Here is a 20971-nt window from a genome sequence, read left to right on the forward strand (position 1 = left end):
ATCAACATCTTCCTCCAGAGTGGTATAATTATTACAACTGATGAACCTACACTGACAAATCATGATCATAGTATACATTAGGGTTCCCTCTTGGTGTTGTAAATTTGTGGGTTTAGAGAAATGTATAATGGCATGTATTCACAATTACAGCATCATATAGAGTAGTTTCACTGTCCTAAAAAATCCCCAGTGTTCTACTTATCTTCATACCTCTGTTAACCAAAATTTCAGAAATGGAGATCTGATTGAAATAAAAAGATAAACGTTTATTTGGAGTTTGTTAGGACTGCAGCCTGGGAGAACCAGATTCAAGAAGCACTTGAATTATGTTCTGCTGAACTACAAAATGAGGGAGGCTTGTAAAGGCAAAAACTAAAAGGTTAGTCTTAGTTACATGAGTTGTTTATCAAGAATTATAACTGGAACATGCAAGAAGCAAGGGTGTTTGTTAAGTAAGGATTGACTGGGATCTGAAATGCTTACACAGTTACAGGGGTAGGCCTTGTAACCATAACGTTGGAGCTGGCAGGTGTTGTTCTGAATAGGGCTGGTGGTGTCCTTGGGTCTGGTACAGTTCAAAGAAGTTTCAAGTTTTCAGTGGTGCAGAGACAAGTCTGAGACCAGATCCTAGATGGCCATCCAACTGCATTTTTGCATGCCTGAACTATGATTGCTTCATTATGATTTCAATTTGTCATCACCTCCCTCCTCCCTAACCACTTGGCAATCACTCAGCTTTTCCCTGATTGCATATATTTGCCTTTCCAGAATGTCAAACAGGTGGAATCATACGGTATGTAGCCTTCTCGGATTGTCTTCTTTCACTTAATCATATGCATATAAGTTTCCTCCACGTCTTTTCAGGGCTTGATAGCTCATTTCTAATTATTGCTGAAACGTATTTACCTTTCTAGATGAACTGCAGTTTATCCATTTACCTACTGAATGGCACCTTGGTTACTCTCAAGTTTGGGCAATTATGAAAAAAGCTGCTGTAAACATCCATATTTAAACATGCAAATTTTTGTGTGGACGTCAGTTTCATCTCCTCTGGGTAAATCCAAAGAGCATGATTGCTGGATTGTATGGTATATGTCATATGATATGGAGTGTCTTTTCATATGCCTGTTTGCCATATTTATTTCATCTTTGGGGGAGATGTCTGTTAAGGTCTCTGACTCATTTTTTAATCAAGTGGTTTGTTTTCTTACTGTTGAGCTTTAAGAATTTTTTGTGTATTTTGGATAATAGTCCTTTATCATACGTGTATTTTTCAAATATTTTCTCCCAGTCAATGTCTTGTCTTTTAATTCTCTTAACAGTACCTTTCAAAGAGCAGAAATGTTTAATGAAGTCCAGTTTATTAATTATTTCTTTAATGGATTGTGCGTTTGGTGTTTTATTAAAAAAGTAATCACCAAAATCAAAGTCATCTCCTTTTCTTCTAAGTTATCTTCTAGAAGTTTTACAGTTTTGTGTATTATTTTTAGGTCTGTGATCTATTTTGAGTTAATTTTTATAAAGGGTGTAAGGACTACGTTTAGATTTTTTTGCATGTGGGTGTCTAGTTGGTCCAGCATCATTTGTTGAAAAGACTCTCTTTGCTCCGTTGTATTGCATTTGCTCCTTTGTCAAAGATCAGTTGTCTGTATTTATGTAGGTCTATTTCTGGGTTCTTTATTTTATGCCATCGATCTGTCTATTCTCTTGCAAGTACCACACTGTCTCGATTACTGTTGCTGTATAATGTCTGAAAGTTGGATTGCATTAATTCTCCAATGTGTTCTTTTTCAGTATTGTGTTGGCTATTAGGGGGTTTTTGGACTGTTATGTAAACTCTTGAATCAGTTTGTCAATATCTACAAAATAATTTGCTGGGGTTTTGATTGAGATTGCATTGAATCTGTAGATCAACTTGGGAAGAACTGACATCTTGACAATATTGAGTCTTCTTATTCATGAACGTAGAATGCCATTTACCTAGTTTTTCTTTGATATCTTTTACCAGAGTTTTGTAGTTTTTCCTCATAGATCTTGTTCGCATTTTTTTAGACTTATACCTAAGTATTTCATTTTGCAGGGTGCTATTGTAAATGATATTGTTTTTAACTTCCAGTTTCACTTGTTCATTGCTGGTATATAGGAAAGTAATTGCTCTTTGTGTAAGTTAACTTTGTTTCTGGTAATATTACGGATTGTTTTTTAGTTCCAAGAGTTTTGTCAGTTCTTTCAGATTTTCAACAGAGAAAATCATGTCATCTCTGAAAAAAGGTTTTATTTCTTCCTTCTCTATCATGATACCTTTTATTTCCCTTTCTTGCCTTATTGGATTAACTAGGATTTTTGAGTATGATGTGGAAAATAAATGTTGAGAGGGAGCATTTTTGCTTTGCTCTTCATCTTATAGGGAAAACTTGTAGTTTCTCACCATTAATTATTATGTTAGCTGTAGGTTTTTCATCTATATTCTATGTCAAGTTGAATAAGTTCCCCTCTAGTACTAATTTGCTGAGAATTTTTATCATGAATGTGTGTTTGATTTTGTCGGATACTTTTTCTGCATCTCTTGATATGATCATATGGTATTTCTTCTTTAGTCTGTTGATGTGATGGGTAGATTAATTTTTGAATGTTGAACCAGCCTTGCATTCATAGAATAGATCACACTTGGTCATGGTGTATAATTGGTTTTTTTTTTTTTTTATTTTGTTGAGGATTTTTGCATCTGTGTTCATGAGAGCACATCTGTGTTCATTGGTCTGTGGTTTTCTTTTCTTGTAATGTGTTTGGTTTTGGTATTAGGATGATGATGGCCTCATAGAATGAGGTAGAAAGTATGCCCTCTTCTGTGTTCCAAAAGAGACTATAGATAACTGGTATAAATTCTTCCTTAAATGTTTGGTAGAATTCACCAGTGAATTCATCTGGGTCTGGTGCTTTCTGTTTTGAAAAATTATTAATTATTTATTCAATTTATTTCATGGATATAGACCTATTTAGCTTGTCTATTTCATCTCTTGTGAGTTTTGGCAGATTGCGTCTTTAACAGAATTGGACCATTTCATCTAAATTATAATGTTTGTGGACATAGAGCTGTACATAGTATTCCTTAATTATCCTTTTAATGTTCTCGGAATCTGGAGTGATATCCCTTCTTTCAGTTCTGATATTAGCAATCTGTATCCTTTCTTGTTTTTTCCCTAGTTAGCCTGGTTAGAAGCTTTCAATTTTATTGATTTTTTTTTGAAGAACCCATTTTCGGTTTCATTGATTTCCTTTATTAATTTCCTGTTTTCAGTTCATTGATTTCTACTCTAATTTTTATTATTTCTTTTCTTCTACTCACTTTGGATTTCATTTACTCTTCTTTGTCTAGTTTCCTAAGGTAGAACTTAGATTATTGACTTTAGATCTTTGTACATTCTAGTATATGTTTTCAATGCTATAAAGTTCCATCTAAGCACTGCTTTCCTGCATCTGAGAAATTTTGATAAGATATGTTTTTTTTTAATTTAGTTCAAAGTATTTTTAAATTTCTCTTGAGATTTCTTCTTTGACTCATGAATTACTTAGAAATACATTGTTTAATCTCTATGTATTTTGGAATTTTCCATCTATCTTTCTGTTATTGATGTCTAGTTTAATGTACAATCTCAGACCAGATTGTGGTCTGAGATCAGATACTGTATGATTTCTATTCTTTTAAGTTTGTTGTGTTTTATAGCCAGAATGTGTGGTCTGCCTTGGTGAATGTTCCATGTGAGTTTGGGATAAATGTGTCTTTGGTGTTGCTGGATGAAGTAGTTTATAGATATCCACTTTGTCCAGTTGATTGGTGGTGGTGTTGAGTTCAACTATGTCTTTATTAATTTTCTGCCTGCTGTATATGTCCATTTCTGGTACAGTGGTATTGAGCTGATTCATCAATTTCTCCTTACAGTTCTATTAGTTTTTGCCTTACAAAGTTTGACTCTCTTTTGTTAGGTGTACACATGTTAAGGATTGTTATGTATTCTTGGAGAATTGGCCCTTTTATCATTATGTAATGTCATTCCTTATATGTGATAACTTTCTTTGATCTAAAATCTACCCTTTCTAAAATTATTAGAGCTTACTTTTGCTTTTCCTTGCTTTTGATTAATGTTGGCATGGTGTATTTTTCTTTACTTTTAATATATATGTATCTTTATATTTAAAATGGGTTTCTTACAGATAGTATATAGTTGGGTATTGTTTTTTGAACTACTCTGACATTCTCTGTCTTTTAGTTTGTGTATTTAGACCATTGATGTTCAAAATGATTACTTTATTTAGTTGGATTAATGTCTACCGTATTTGTTATTGTTTTCTATTTGTTGCCCTTGCTCTTTGTTACTATTTTTGTCTTCTACTCTTTTTCAACATTTGTGATTAGAATGGAGCATTTTATATGATTTCATTTTCTCTCCTCTCTTAGCATGTAGATCATGCTTTTTTAAAAAATTATTTTTAGTGGTTTGCAATATATATTTACAACTAATCCAAATCTACTTTCATTTTACTCTATATCACTTCACAGGTAATTTTAGTGAATTATAATAATAAAATAATTCTAACTCTTCCATCCCATCCCTTGTATCACTGCTGTCATTCATTTTACTTATATATAAACATATAAAAGCTTATATAAAGGCTTACATAATATATATGAGCTTACATAATCAAATATATTGTTGCTATTATTACTTTGATTAAACTGTTATCTGGTAGATCATTGAAGAATAAGAAAATTTTTCTTTGCGGTACACGGGCCTCTCACTCTTGTGGCTTCTCCCGTTGCAGAGCACAGGCTCTGGACGCACAGGCTCAGCGGCCATGGCTCACGGGCCCAGCTGCTCCGCGGCATGTGGGATCTTCCCAGACTGGGGCACGAACCCGTGTCCCCTGCATCAGCAGGCGGACTCTCAACCACTGCACCACCTGGGAAACCCGAAAAAAAAATTTTTAATTCTATTTTACTTTTACATATTCCTTCTTTGTTGCTCTTCCTTTCTTTATGAAGATCCTAGTTTTTTCCTATTTTATTCTCCTTGTCTCTGAATAACTTTTCAAAACACTTTTTGCAATGCAGTTGTACTGACAACAAATTCCCTCAATTTTTGTTTATCTGAGAAAGTCTTTATTTCTCCTTTGCTTTTAAAAAAGAATTTTGCAGAGTACAGAATTCTAGTTTGGTGGCTTTTTTTTCTCTCTCTCAACATTTGGAATGTTTCATTTCACTCTCTTTGTGCCTGCATGGTTTTGGAGAAGAACTTAGATGTAATTCTTATCTTTCCTCCTCTAAATGTAAGTACTCCATCCCACCCACCCCCCTGCCACCGGCTTCTTTCAGAATTTTTTTCTTTATCTTTCATTTTCTTGTAGTTTGAATACATGCCTAGGTGTAATATTTTTGATATTTTGCTTGGTGTTCACTCAGATTCCCACATCTTTGTTTTGGTGTTTGACATTAACTGGGGAGAAATTCTCAGTCATTATTCTTTTTCAATAGTTTTTCTGTTCCTTCCTCTTATTCTTCTCTTTCTAGAATTGCCATTACATATATGATATGCCTTTTATAGTTTTCCCACAGTTCTTGGATATTCTGTTATGGTTTTATTTTTTTTCAGTCTGTTTTGTCTTTGCTTTTTAGTTTGGAAGGTTTCTTTTGAGATACCCTTAAGCTCAGAGATGCCTCAGCTGTGTCTAGTCTACTGATAAGCCCATCAAAGACATTCTTCATTTCATTACAGTGTTTTTTAGCTGTATCATATTTTTGGTTCTTTTTTAGAATTTCTTTCTGCTTACATTGACTGTTTTTTTTATGCTATCTACTTTATTCATGAAAGTCCTTAGCATGCATATCATAGTTGTTTTAAATTTTGTGTCTGATTATTTCAACATCCCTGCCACATCTGTCTGGTTCTAATGCTTGATCTGTTTCTTCAAATTGTGTTTTTTGCCTTTTAATATGGCTTGCATTTTTTTTGGTTGCTGGACATACTGTTCTGAGCAAAATGAACTGCTACAAATAGTCCTTTAGTAATGTGGTGGCAAGGTGTGTGGGGAGAGAAAGCATTCTATGGTCCTATGATTAGGTCTCAGTCTTTTAGTGAGTCTATGTCTCTTGACTGTGAATTTCAAGAGTGCTTCTAATTTACATCCTTCCCCTCCTAACTGAGGCAGGTTGGCTAGAACTGGCTAGAGTCGGGTATTTTCCTTCCCCCAGTTCAGTTAGGCTTTGGTCAAACCCTAGTAGGTTTAGGCTCTGGTTTAATAGTTTCTCTTCAAGTGGGATCTTGTTAAGAACACAGTGCTCTGTTGTATTTCATAATGGTTCCTTTTTTCTTTCCCTTCTGGAAGCATGAGGACTTTTTCTTTGATATTTATTTTGACAGCCCAGTCAAGCTCCTGGAGGTAAAACTCACAAAAAGTATGGGTGTCACCTATGACTTGGTCCCTCTGGGGTTTTTATCTCTGACACTTAGCCATATTGATCCTCCAGCAATTCTTTAATTATACTTCAGGTTTTCCTATCCTGCATTTACTCCTGTGGGTTTCTGCAGTAAGTTGTGATTCTCCGTATTTGCCTATCTGTTTCTTTAATTTTAGGGGCAGTGGTTTGCCAGGTGACCTCATTTCTCTTACAGATATAAGAAGCGTTGTTAAGTTTTACGGTTTTTGTTTTAGTTTTTACCTGTTGTTAGGATTAAGTGGCAACATCCAAGCTCCTTAAATGCCAGATTGGAAACCAGAAATCAACATATTTTTTCAGTGTACAAGTATATCAGAGTTATCCATTCTACTGCTAATAAACATTTTTGTCATTTTCAGTTTCTGACAGCTTAAGTTTTTCTCCAAATATTTTATATATTTTTAATTAAACATATGTGTGCATTTCTGTTTTATATATATGTATGTATATATGTATACATATATAATGTAATATATATATAATATCTAAGACAGGAACTGCTAAAATCATTAAGTATGCCTATGTTCAGTTTATTTGATTTTCAGTTGAAAAGGTGATTCTTTCTGTATTTATCTTGGTCACTTATCCAAAAAACAATTGATTATATAAATGTTGGCTCATTTGTAGACTCTTTATTCTGTTCCATTGATATATATGTCTTTCCTTATACCTTATAGCCTGGTATCTTAATTACTGTAGTTCCATAATAAATCTTTAAGTAGTGTAAATCCTCCAATACTGTTCTTCTGTTTCCAAATTTTCACAATTCTAAATCTTTTGATTATTTATATAGATTTTAGAACCAGATTATCAACTGGTAAGGGGAAAAAACGTGCTGAGGTTATAAGTGGAACTACATTAATTCTATAAAGCAGTTTGGAGAGAAATGACATCTTAAGAATATTGAACTACCCAGTTTGTAAGCATGGCATATCTCTCCACTTTTTATAAGTCTTCAGTTTTTACCAGCATGTACACCTCATGAAAATCAGAATCAAATAGCCCTGCCAGACTGGTTACTTATTTACTTTTTTTTTTTTTTTTTTTTTTTTTTTTTTTTTTTTTGCTTGCTGGTCTCTGAGCATAAAAAGACCAAAGTGCCATGACTGCTATGATTCTGGCAATGGTGTGCCCATTTGTGTACCTGGATCTCTAGCCATGCAAAAGCCACACTTTTGAGAAAGGGAAGCACAGAATTTCCTAATGGGTCACTGAATGATGGTAAGTAGAACCACTCCTGCCTCCTCCCTCTAGATTCTCAGACATAAGTATTCTTTCTGTTGGGATATAATAACCATTTAAGGGCTTTGATTTAATGCATATTCTTCATTCTGTAAAATTGTAGCCCATCCTCATAGAATATTTCCTCCAAGCTAGTGCTTTGACTGTGAAGACTAGGATTATCTAATGCCATATCAGGCTGGCAGCTTTTGGGTGCTATGGTATGTGGTATTACTAGTGGATTCCTTGATTGTGGGCCCACTCCCATACATTTAAAGTAAAACCCCATTCTTAAGTGACTTTATGTGATACCACATACTGATGGATCGAGTACTCCATACTTCCTCAGATAGTGAAGCTAACTGAGGCTCTACAGGCAGGAAAGGCAATTCCTTATCAAGAATGTATATTTTTTGCTGCTTAGGAAATATTTCCAGAATGGAAAGAACCCCATGTAATCGACTTGCCATCAAGTGGCCAGTTGGTATCCTCAAGGAATGGTGCCATACTGGGGCTTCAGTATCAGTCTATACTGCTGGCAGTTTGCATATTCCATGGTAGCAGTAGCTACACCAGTCTTGGCAAGTGGGAACCTATGCTGTTGTGCTCATACATGGCCTTCCTCCTTACTTATGGTCATTCTGTTCAGGTGCCCGTCATGACAGCATCAGTGTAGCTGTTTACTGAGGTCGGTTGATGCAAACTGGCTGAGTCATTCTGCCTACTTGGTTGAATAGTGCCTCTTCTGTGATAGATACTCTCTGGCATTTACAGGAGATACAAAGATCTTCAAATATTTTTCTATATATCCATCCACATTGCCTCCACCACAGAACCCTTTCTGCTATCTTAATATTTCTTTCATGCCCCTGATAAATCTAGCATGGCAGCTAAAACTGAACCTACTAATTGAGTTTTTGGTATTGTCATCTCCACTTGGATATACACAGCTCAGACTGATGAGTTAAATATGATGGGTGCTGCCAGTAATACATCTCTCTGATACTCAGGGTGAGTGCACTAACTTTTTCCTTCCACCTCTGACTACAATAATGTTTTTACTATAATAACCTGGGTGACAGTTTCAGAGGCTTCCAATTCAACTTTGCTAGTAGCATAGCCCTTAACTCTCAGGATAAGTAACCAACACAGGTTACATCCACTAATTCTCTTTCAAAATTTCTCTAAGGAACAAAGGACAAACAATCAAAATCTTAGAGTTGTTTCCATTTTATATATATATATATATAAACTTGGATTTGAGCAGAGAAAGTGGTTTGCTGTTAAGGAAAGAGGCCTTGATGCCATGTGTAACTTCAAGGGAGGATTTGTTGCCTCAGCTGCCAGCTAGCAGACAGCCTCTAGCTGTCTGAAACATCACAGTTTATCTCAGCTACAGAGATCTGCTTCACCAAGGGCGTGCCCTTTTTATAGCAGCCCACATCCCACGAATGATTGAATTTGGAGGTGGGGGTGGCTTAGAAAGTTCCAGATATTACGGCAGGACAATTCTGATGGACCGTGTACTCTCCCAAGGTCCCAGTGGGCTTGGCTGAAGCATTGTCAGAATGACGGCACAGTTTAATTTCTCCTCCCCATTCCTTCTTCCTTCCTTTCCTTCCATAGGTGTTTATCCTTAATAAATATCCTGTACACCAAAATCCCTCAAACTTGGATACTGTAATCTGGCTTTCATTATTTATGATGAGAACTCTCTTATCAGTATATTATATTATATATATATCAGTGTAATATATAATATATATAATATGTATATATATATGTAAGAATGTTTTCCTCTGAAGACTGTCTTTTCTTTTGTTCTAATTGCTTTTAAGGTTTCCTCTTGAAATTTTTTCAAGATTTTTGAGAAAATTTTTGTAAAGATATTTATTTAAAAAGTGTGATCGTGTTTGGTGTTGACCAGTTTTACTGTAATTTACTGGGATATGGTTTTCTTTGTAGTTTCCCTCTTATATTTTCCCTCTTAATATGATTTTTGACTGCTTTCACCATTTTTTAAAACTCCTAGGCATCATCTTTTTAAATATTGCTTCTTCTCCAGTCTTTCTCCTCTCACTGAGATTCCAGTCATATGCTCTCAAACTTTACCATTTTCCCTGTCCTTCTCTTCCATATTTATTTTACACCTGTTTGCATCTTCATCCTTCATTTGGGTATTTCCTTTTGAACTCTCACTCATTTTAAAATAGATGTATTTAAAATTTTATAAACTTAACTGTTGTGTTCTTTCTTTTGAGATATATATATATATATATATATATATATATATTCATTTATATAACTTACACTTGATCCTTCTTTATAGTTTCTTGCTCTGTGTCAAAATTCTCAACCCTTTAGAATTTTGGCTCATGAAATTTTTTCTTCTCAGCTGCTTTTTGCTGCTGCTTCGTTCATCAGAAGATCTCCTAGCGCTAATTTTGTAAGAAAACTAGGGGGGGAAAAAGAGCAAATAAAAATGAGGATTCCCATCATTCTCTTTCAGCTTTCACAATTCTTTATTTTTGCTCTATGAGTCAAACTAGTAGGTTTCTTTGGAATTGCTCACTGTCTGAATTACAGTTCTCATTTCCAGTTTTCAGATTGTGTGGATTTCAAGCCAGGGAATACCAGAATGGATTGTAAACTCACCACTGGTTTTATGGGACATAGAATTCTGGTATTCTTCCTTTATCTGCCTGCTCATGTTTAATTTTCATAGTTCTCAAATAGCACCTATGCATCTGTCCAGGTTTCTTTTTTGGTAAATTCGGTGGGAGATAGAGAGGTGTGTGTGTACTCCATATTACTCAGAATCAAAAATCCCCTCCCCGAATTTGTCTTTTATTACCTAAAAAAAGAATGACCATAGTTATTTTTATACTAATATCCAATAATCATATTATCTGTACTTTCTAAGTTTATGTATATGTTGTGGAGTGCTTTTCTTGGTTTTCATTGCACCGTGTTCTCTTAAGGTAATTTTTATTGTGTCACTGACATTTTATAGAAAACTGTTGGACAAATAAGACGAAAACAAGCTTCTCTCAAACATGCAGTAGCAGTAGCAATCCTTGATAATCTTAGTTCCATTTCAGGAGCTAGATAATTTGAAGGCATAAGGTGCAATATATATTCAGTTTGCCCTAACTCCTAGAATGTAGTTTTCTTAATTCCAACCCACTGGGTTCTCCCATCACCAGGCTTTGAGCTCTAATTTTACCATACTAGCCTGCAAGTGTGAGCAAAGTTTTGTTCAGCTTTCCAGGCTTTCAGCTTCTCCTTACGAATATGTAATACTCAAATATACATGCCCAGAGGCTTCAAAGACTAACAGGAAAATCCTTGTGATTTCTTTCTTTGGGGTTTTCTTATTTTGTTCTATTAAGAGATGGTCCTCAGTAAATGCCTATTATTACTGTTCCTTCTTGCTTCAAGTGGTTGTTAGATTAATTTGGCTATGGCAGTTATTTTCTTAGTTAAGAATAATACCATTGTGTACATTATTGTGTGTTTCAGTTTCCAACTCATAGAAATTGTGTCTTTGAGGAAAATCCAAGAAAATATGGAAGGAAGGATTTAATATGAATTCTTGTCATGCTTTAAATGGAGTTGATTCTGAATATCAGCTTAGGAAACGTGACTCTGGACAAAAATTTGAGACTAAAAAAATACAAAGTAATTGATGTTGTATTATGTGCCAGGCCACACATTAAAGAATCTTCCTAAAATAATTGTTAGTCATGGGGGATCTGGTTTATTCATGTTGGTGACAGGCATTTAAACTTAGTCTAGTTCTCAGAATTATGTGGGCTACTTTAAAAGGGACCGTTCATTCATGGGTTTATTCATTCCAAACACATTTATTTAACACCTAATATAGGGACTTTGAAGGATATTAAGGATAAAGAATGTATATAATGAATGCAGAGCCTTCTAGAAGGAGTGTATGGTTTAACACAATAAACATTATTATGAGTTCAATGAAAAAGCTATTAAGTGACATATTGTACTAGTGTATTAGCCATCACATAAACAGCAGTGAAAAGTAAAGCAGGTGATATTTCTATCTTAGGTAATAAAAGGCCATTAAATATCTTTACTGTTTGTACACAGTAGACACTCAATACATGTTTATCAGTGCACTACAGTTTTCTGTTACTATTATATACAACTCTGAATCTTTAGTTCATACAAAATTGAAGTGGACTATAAGTTATATACGTAAACTAATGTATTTGTTTTCTTTATTTCCAACAATTAGGTAACATATTGACATCATCCTGGATCCTGAAATACTGATAAAGCAATGGCTTTACTGTAATTTTAGGACATAAAATTCTCCAAGAAACATTTGAATAGATTCTAATTATATAACAATTATATCCATATATATAAATATATATAATTACTGCATTATTTCTCTTGATCTGCAATGCTTAAAAATAGATGTGAATTGAAGTTCTGGGGAGAACATAGTATTCAACTTCCAAATCCTTTAGGTATGCCTACAGCAACCCTCACTCCAGGGACTCTCTGGAAAGACTGCCTGGATATTGGAACTGTCAGGAATGTCACTGCATACTTTAAGCAAAAGTTTAGATTCTATTCACTTGACACATGTACCACTCCAGGTAGGTGGAGATCAATCCAATTGCATCTAAGCCACTGGAGGTCTAATTAAACCATAGCGCTTCCTAACCTTCTCCTCTCCAAAGTTGTATTAAACTAGGGAGAAATTTCAGAAACATTTCTGAGGTCTTTTCTGTCTGAAGAATGGGTTCATAGTAGCAAGGGCAGCTGTGCTTTTGCTATGTGTAGTATATAAAGCAAGCAGATATTACTTTTTCTCTATTTTATAATTAAATAATAAGAAAAAAATATACAGAATTACTGATGTCCTTTTCCAACCCATGCCCCATAATACTCAGAGGACTGTGCCATTTTATTCAAAAGGCAGGAAAGAACAGGAGCAGCACCCGCCAGCCAGTGTCCCTAAACTGACAAAAGTCCACTTTACCTCAAGGTGCTTTTAGGCCCCAGCACCTCTCATGGGTCAGGCACTAGGCTGGGCCCAGAAAACCCAAAGCTGAATAAAACATAGTTCTATTTTGAGATGCAAACTATCTACCAATGGCCTTCTTCAAGGAGTCTGCATCTGTTTCTGGCACAGTTTTGCTTTGAAGATTTAGGGTGCTTCAGATGTTCAGAATTGTGCTTAAATCTTTAAGACATGTTTGTGCTATTTTTGATAGAACAAGATGGAATATTCTTGCAAGTGTCTGATGCTAAATAGTTTGAGGTCTCTCTACCTGAAAATGTGTTTGGTTTTAAAAGAAGAAGCAGGAGAATGACTTCTCATACTAGTCTCTGGAAAACATATAAAATACAGTTTAAAAAATGATAGCCTCTGAGCCTAAATTCCCCATGTATAGCAAGATTTGTTCCTATCAATGAGGAAGATGCCAAAATAAGTCTATCTGCACATCATCTTAAATGCCCATCCAGTAAGATCAGATGGAAAGAGAATTTCCATGCCAAGAATGCTCTTTATCTTTTATAGAGGAAGGAACCCAGGGCCCTGTGTTTTTTGTGGTGATTTGGTTTGGTTCGGTTTTCTTTAATTATTTCATTGTCACAAAAGAAATATATTTTTATTATAAAATTCAAACAACTCAACTATGCAAAATAAAAGTGAAAAGCCTCTATTTTTCCTCAATTCAGTGTTTAATGTGGTAAAAGCTATCTCATGAAAAAGAGTGATCAGTTTGTAAGGCAGCCAATATGAAAATGAGAGTTTTGAACTCACGTTCCTAAATATAATTATTACTGGGGAAGTCTCAGGATGTCCAGAGAAGAGTAACCAGAAGGTTGAGGAGTCAGGAAAGCATAAGGGCCCACCAAAGGAACTGCTTGGGTTTACCTGAAGTAAAAAGAGACTAACAGGGAGAATGATTTCCTATCTTCAAATTGTTGAAAGTCAGCAAGCAGAAAACAAAGTAGACTTGTTCCAGGGAGCAAAGGACCAGCTTGTAGAGGATAATAATACTTTTACCCAGTTATGACATAGGCTGCCCTCTGAAAAATAGAGCTGTCCACACAGGAGACACCTAAGAAAGGACTACGTGGATGTCAGCCAAGAGCACTGCAATAGGGCTTCCAGTATTACGTGGGAGGTAGGTTCAGGGGTCTTTTATTTTGGAGTACATTTCTGCTTCCTCTCCTTGGCTCTGCTCTCTCTTTTTCTCTCACTTCAAACATCTAAGTTCAGGCAGATAGACTCCCAATAAAGCCATGAGAAATAAGTGGTTAGCTTGTGATAGACGGCCAAGAGAATGGTAGGAATTATTTTCAGTACTTTATAAAGGAAAACTTAACCCTCTTGTTGTGAGAGCCCTGGGCACTCTGTCTTCCCAGAACAGATAAATATGAGAGACACAGATGTGAGACTTCTTTTTGCTTTGGTTAAGAGAATTCACATCTCTTTAGTATCCAGAGCCTAGCACCACCATGCTCAGCTTAAAGCAAACACATTTTATTGCATCTATACTGTGTAGGAATATCTAATTTTTCCCAGAAAAAATTCATGAGACCCTTGAATGGATACAAACATATCCAAAGTGCTATTTATACCTCATATTGCCTAAGTATTAAAAAATAATCAAAGCATATGAAATTGTGTTATTCTTATATTCACTGATTACCTCCTCCTCCTCCTCCATTTCTAATTTCAGTTGAAGGGTTTCAAAAAGAAAAAGAAAAACAGAACAGTATGAGGAGACAGATGGCTCAGCTGATGACAAAATCCATTTGACTTTTACCACACTGAGAGATGGAGAGCTTGATTAATAGTTGGTCAGTCAGTGAGGCAATATGAAATGAAAAGCTACTTGGCAAAATGTTTCTTAAATGAATATAAATAACTTATAATTGCTTGATTTAAATGTTCCTCATGGAATCACCTTTTTTTTTTTTTTTTTGTGGCACACGGGACTCTCACTGTTGTGGCCTCTCCCACCTCTCCCGCAACGGAGCACAGGCTCCAGATGTGCAGGCTCAGCAGCCATGGCTCACGGGCCCAGCCTCTCCGCAGCATGTGGGATCTTCCCGGACCGGGGCACGAACCCCTGTCCCCTGCATCGGCAGGCAGACTCTCAACCACTGCGCCACCAGGGAAGCCCAAGGAATCACCATTTTGCATCACTTCTCTTAAAAATTCCAGGTTGAACCACCTCAAACCAACATAAACATGTTCCTAGCACTAAGTCTAGAACATGAGCCACTGTAAACCTATTTTAACCACAACTACTGATTAGGTAAAAAACATGCAATTGAAACTTAGTGCCTTACCCCAGATGGCATTATAATTACCAAAGAGAAAAAGGATCAAAGAAACTCTGCCTATACAGATTATTCTCAGAATACTAGAACCTCAGAGTTGGAAAGAGCCTGAAACTTCTTCTGACCAATTACCATTTTTTTACAAGTGAAATTAATGAGGTTCTGAGGAATGAAGTGATTTTGCTGAGACCACATAGCTTTCATGCAAAACTTATGCTAGAACCTTAGGATTCTAGTGTTCTAATTTAATATGCACTATCCTTTACTATGTGTATAGTCAGTATCTCATAAAATGATGTTAAGATTATTGCTTCTTTCATTTTTAACATTGGAGGACACATTGAAGATTAAACTACATGTGTCTGTCTTGTAGATTTATGTGGAATTGGAAATAGTATATCTCAAAGTAAATTTATGTGAATGGCATTATTTAAATGTCTTAAGAAGAACATAATATCCTTATAAAAGCCAGGGGATATATGATGATATGTGTTCATTTTAACTAGATTTATTCTAAATGCTGGCCTAGAAGGGGAGAGAAATTTCAGCTCAATGATTCACTTGTGACCACTGGCCAGATTGTTGGTGACCTTGCATTTTGTGAACCCAATTGTAATATTATGGGAAACAATAGCCAATAGGGGCAATAACTATAGAGCAGATGCTCCTTTGAGCTAAACTTTTCCAGGGAAATAAATTACAAGGAAAAAAATTACAGCACTTTTGGCTTCAACTTGAGAATAGGTGCTCAAAATGTTATGGTGGTTATTAAACAATGATATATTATGTGGATGATTTTCTAGGGAGTCTTCTCTCTCTCTTTATCATTATTTGACCATACTGGAGTATTTATAAAATTTTAACATGCTGCCACTCTCATTTCCTTGAGAATATGGATGCACACACACATACAATGTCTCTGACTATAGCTGTAAAATGTCAAGGAATAGCATTTGACACATATATAACTGCAAATCAATATACGTGGCATTTTGTTTTCTTAGCACATTTTGTATAACTTAGAGCTTCAGGTATATGGTGTGTGAAGTCATGCCTTCTGTACTGTAGCAGCTGAATAAAGGAAAAGGCTGATATAACATAATTAGCTACTTTGTATACATTACTTTTGTCACCACAAAAAGATGCTTCTTACGTTTTGAATTGAAAGTTATTTATAAAATTGGATAAAACAAATAATTATATTCACAGCTGTCCATTTTCAAGACATTTTTACATTTTTTATAGATTTTTCTATATGAAAGACGGATGATCATCTGTTTATAGTCCCTATACTGTGACAAAATATGCTCAATATATATTTTCCTGAATGTGTATTGAATAGTCGTGTGAATCGAAAATAGACATACCTCAGAACTCATTGAATGGTATACTTCAGATTTGTGTATTTCATTGTGTGTAAATTTACCTCCCCCTCAAAAAATTCACGTACAGTTATTGAACTCTAGTTGATATTATGTATGCTAAAGCATTTAGAAGCAAAGTGTACAAGTGTACAACTTGATTTCTGCAAGTTATTTTGAAATGTATCAAAATAAAGGTAGATGTGGGCTTCCCTCGTGGCACAGTGGTTGAGAGTCTGCCTGCCGATGCAGGGGACACGGGTTCATGCCCTGGTCCGGGAAGACCCAACATGCCGCGGAGCAGCTGGACCCGTGAGCCATGGCCGCTGAGCCTGCGCGTCCGGAGCCTGTGCTCCGCAACGGGAGAGGCCACAACAGTGAGAGACCCGCGTATCGCAAAAAAAAAAAAAAAAAAAAATGTGACATGCCAAAATCATTTTTGGAATAGGATGATCATAAAAATACATAAATTATTAGTCATTTGCATCAAATACATGTGTTCTGCCAAATATCTGTTAAATATTTTAGATTAATTTGTTGAGTTTATTTTAATTTATTGTGTTGATAAGAATGTCACCCTATACTTTCTGACTGTGGAGTAATTTCACATTATTTAAAAGCCTAGGCAAAATACACATGAAAATCAATTAAAATTTTAAAAGTAAATAATTGAAATCATTTTATAGGGCAGCATATCATCTATGTAAGCATTCTAAAGTCAAAAGAGGTTCACTTTCAAATTCTACTTGTTCATTGTTGGTATATAGGGAATTGATTGACTTCTGTATATTAACCTTGTATCCTGCAACATTGGTATGATTGCTTATTAGTCTCTGGCATTTCTCTGTCCATTCTTCCAGGTTTTCTACATACAGTCATGTCACCTGTAAACAAAGACAGCTTTATGTCTTCCTTCCCAATCTGTATACCTTTTATTTCCTTTTCTTGTCTGTTACATTAGCTAGGACTTCCAGTATGATGTTGAAAAGGAGTGGTGAGAGGGGACATTCCTGCTTTGTTCCTAATCTTAGGCTTGAGTTGCTCACCATTAGATATGACGTTATCTGTAGGATTTTTGAAGATATACTTTATCAAGTTGAGGAAGTTCCCTTGTATTCCTAGTTTACTGAGAGAATGTTGTATATTGTCAAATGATCTTTCTGCAACTATTGATATTATGACTTTTCTTTTTAGCATGTTTCTGTGATGGATTACATTATTTGATTTTCAAACGTTGTACCATCCTTGCATAACTGGAATAAATCCCCTGTTGTTATGGTGTATATAAAAAAAAAGGGCCACTTTATACATATCTACTGGTATGTTAAATGACGACATTTATTTCCTCCTCCCTGTGTATCTTGAAGAAAGTTGAAAACTTAGCTGCATTGCTTCTGATACAGGTCCAGGAAATGAGATTTGAAAACAACTGGAAGCATATTCTGTGATAAACACAGAGCTCCCTAACTCATTTTAGCAGCTTCCTTGTTATCCATCTTCAGGATATTGCAGCGTGTTCTGTATGTGAGCCAAGAGATGGGGTCCAGAAAAGAGAGGGAAAGGGAAAAAGAAAGAAGGAAAGAAGGGGGAGAGAAAGAAAGAGAGAGGAAAGGAGGGAGGGAGGGAGGGAGAGGGATTTTATAAGACTTTCTTTCTTCATACTGTTTATCCAAATTTATCCATCTACTATTCCAAGAGATGGTGGAATGATTAATGAAATAATGATTATGATAATACTCAGAGTCTCTCAGAAAATTTAATCTTGCAGTAAACTATTATTATTGCCTAAATAGCAATAATAATAACTAATAATTGTTATAATAATAATCACAATAATTGTGATAATAATTGTGATAATAATAATAACAAGCAATAATAATAATAACCTCTGAAAATACACTTACTTAATTGATAAACAGAAAGCAGTCCCACCCTCATGTAAGTTTTGCATAGCTTATAGAATTTTTTCATTATGGTATTGAAATGTCCTCATTTCCCCCAAAGATCTTTTGGTTAAATATTTCATCACTGAGACAGTCCTTACACGTTTTGTATCTCAGAGAATGAAAGCCAATATAATGCTCCATTAAGTCTATATAAATAATAGATCTGGGCTTCCCTGGTGGCGCAGTGGTTGAGAGTCTGCCTGCTGATGCAGGGGACACGAGTTCATGCCCCGGTCCAGGAAGATCCCACATGCCGTGGAGCGGCTGGGCCCGTGAGCCATGGCCACTGAGCCTGCGCGTCCAGAGCCTGTGCTCCGCAACGGGAGAGGCCACAACAGTGAGAGACTCGTGTACCGCAAAAAAAAAAAAAAAAGATCTGTATTATCATTCAATTATAAATGACTTAATTTCATCTATGCTTATTACTCTGGAAAATGTGGGGTAGACTTCACTAGTTTTACTTCGTATTTAATAAATTTCAGAAATGTAATAATGTTAAAATCACTGGCTCTATACCCACAAGTACCGTATTATTTTTATCAAGACAACATTAGTAAATAATCTTTGGCTCTGATACAGTAACAGATTTATACTTAGTCTCAATTGAGACCACCTAGTCCATCTCTGTTCACCCATTCTTTCCTATAATGGATAATTTTCAATATTTGAAGGAGCATTTTCATTTCAAATTGTTCTTTTTAGTGTATTCAGCAAAGCGCAGTATCAGGTGGTAATTGCTGCCAATTATAGTTCCCATACATACGTAAATTATTTTATGAGTGTTTTGTTAGAGAATATGGTATTTTATACAAGTTAAACAGTGAGATACATAGGAAGGGAGAATATATTTTGGCAATAGTAAAGCCCACTAAAATCTTTCAGAGTCTATACTTAATAGAAAGCTGTTTTTTCAAGTATTTTATGTTACTTCCTCTTGGTAAATCAGTGGTTCGATTACTGTGGACAAAAGCAAATATGTCTAATGCATGAACTCTATGCTAGGCACTATGTGTATTTCATATATTAACTCATTCTATTCCCACAGCAGTCTCTTAGGTAGTACTCTTGTTATCTCCATTTTACAGATAAGGAAACTGAGGCACAGAGTGATTAACTTGGCCAATGTAATGACTTGTAAGAGACCCAGCTAGGGTCACAACTCATATAATTTCCTCCAACATCCATGCTTGTAAACATCTCCCTAAAGGTCTTGCAGGAAAACACTTATGAATAAGTTAAACAACAATCAGGTCTCACAAAAGCAATTTCATTAATATCTTAATGGCAGTATATTTTGACATATATATATATATATATATATATATATATATATATATTCTTTTCAGATTCTTTTCCATTATAGGTTATTACAAGATATTAAATATAGTTCCCTGTGGTATACAGTAGGTCCTTGTTGTTTATCTATTTTATATAAAGTAGTGTGTATCTGTTAATCCCAAATTTCCAATTTATCCCTCCCCTCTTTCCCCTTTGGTAACCATAAGTTTTTTTTGTTTTTTTCTGTGTCTGTGAGTCTATTTCTGTTTTGTAAATAAGTCCATTTATATAATTATTTTTAGATTCTGCATATAAGTGATATATCATATTTGTCTTTCTCTGTCTGACTTAACTTCACTTAGTGTGATAATCCCTGGGTCCATCCATGTTGCTAAACATGGCATTATTTCATTCTTTTTTATGGCTGAGTAATATTCCAGTGTGTGTGTGTATAACATCTTCTTTATCCATTCATCTGTCGATGGACATTTAGGTTACTTCCATGTCTTGGCTACTGTAAATAGTGTTGCTTTGAACGTTGGGTGCATGTATCTTTTCAAATTAGAGTTTTCATCTTTTCCAGATATATGCACCAAAGTGGGATTGCTGGATCATATGGTAACTCTATTTTTGTTTTTTTAAGAAACTTCCATACTGTTTTCCATAGTGGCTGCACCAATTTACATTGCCACCAGCAGTGTAGGAAGGTTCCCTTTTCCCCACACCTGCTCCAGCATTTATTATTTGTAGACTTTTTTTTTTTTTTTTTTTTGCCATACACGGGCCTCTCACTGTTGTGGCCTCTCCCGTTGCGGAGCACAGGCTCCGGACGTGCAGGCTCAGCGGCAGTGGCTCACAGGCCCAGCTGCTTCACGGAATGTGGGATCTTCCCGGACCAGGGCACGAACCCGTGTCCCCTGCATCAGCAGGCGGACTCTCAACCACTGTGCCACCAGGGAAGCCCCTATTTGTAGACTTTTTGATGATGGCCATTTTACCAGCGTGAGGTGGTACCTCACTGTAGTTTTGACTTGCATTACTCTAATAATTAGCCATGTTGAACATCTTTTCATGTGCCTGTTGGCCATCTTTTCATATGCCTGTTGGCCATCTGTATGTCCTCATTGGAGAAATGTCTATTCAGGTCTTCTGCCCATTTTTTAATTGTTTGTTGTTGTTTTTTTTGATGTTGAGCTGTATGAGCTATTTATATGTTTTGGATATTAACCCCTTACCAGTCTTATTGTTTGCAAGTATTTCTCCTATTCATTATGTTGTCTTTTCATTTTGTCAGTGTTCCTTTTGCTGTGCAAAAGCTTTTAAATTTA

The sequence above is a fragment of the Phocoena phocoena genome, chromosome 3 (genome assembly GCF_963924675.1).
Source record: "Phocoena phocoena chromosome 3, mPhoPho1.1, whole genome shotgun sequence".
Taxonomy (NCBI): Eukaryota; Metazoa; Chordata; class Mammalia; order Artiodactyla; family Phocoenidae; genus Phocoena; species Phocoena phocoena.